The sequence below is a fragment of the Cynara cardunculus genome (assembly GCF_001531365.2).
Source record: "Cynara cardunculus var. scolymus isolate 2C chromosome LG 9, CcrdV1, whole genome shotgun sequence".
NCBI lineage: Eukaryota > Viridiplantae > Streptophyta > Magnoliopsida > Asterales > Asteraceae > Cynara > Cynara cardunculus.
Genome location: NC_037536.1, coordinates 13,605,721 through 13,606,532, shown reverse-complemented (window position 1 = coordinate 13,606,532; position 812 = coordinate 13,605,721).

Below are 812 nucleotides of genomic sequence, written 5' to 3'. Positions count from 1 at the left end.
ATTGAACACGAGATTAGATATAATACTGGTTCAAGAACTTTGATGATCTGTAAACAAAACGATAATAGGTTGTCAAATAGAACAATGTCATAATCGTCAGTGGCACTTTTATAATTATACTGAACATTTCAATTACTGGTCTTAGGCGTTAACACGATTCAATTACTGACCTCAAGCCTTAATCGATTATATCCTATAACTGGTTTTATAACTCACCCCCTTCCCAAATAAGTTAACCAAAATGTAATCGCCGCAAACAACCGGGACGAGAACCGGTCCTATTTTACTCGGAACCGGTCCCCAATTACTGAAATCTCGTATATTTTATCAGTAAAAAAATTAAATGGCATGATATAAAAATAAAAAATTAAAATTAAATTGATTTATGAAAAGGCAGTAGGTGTGAGTAGGTGGACTTCTAGATTGGAAAAAGTTGGTATTGTTATTCTTAATAAATTTAAAAGTTATTTTCAAATCGTTTATCTTTTTTCTTTTCTTTTTTTCATTTTATGTTATTTTTTATTCATCGTTAAATTATATTAGAAAGGTACTCACGTAATACAACGAGATACATCTCGTATTTTATTTTTTATTGTTGTCGATATAATACGATTTTATGTGGTTGAGAAATCAATAATGTTTCTTATTTTTCAATGAAATATAAAACTGAAGATATCATAAAAAATATATTAATATTAATATTAAGTTAACTATTTAAAAATTCTCGTTTTTTGTGTAATTTATTTAATTCGAATTTTTATTATAATTTAATTTAGATTTAATAATGAAATAATTTATTTTTGATTTAATAA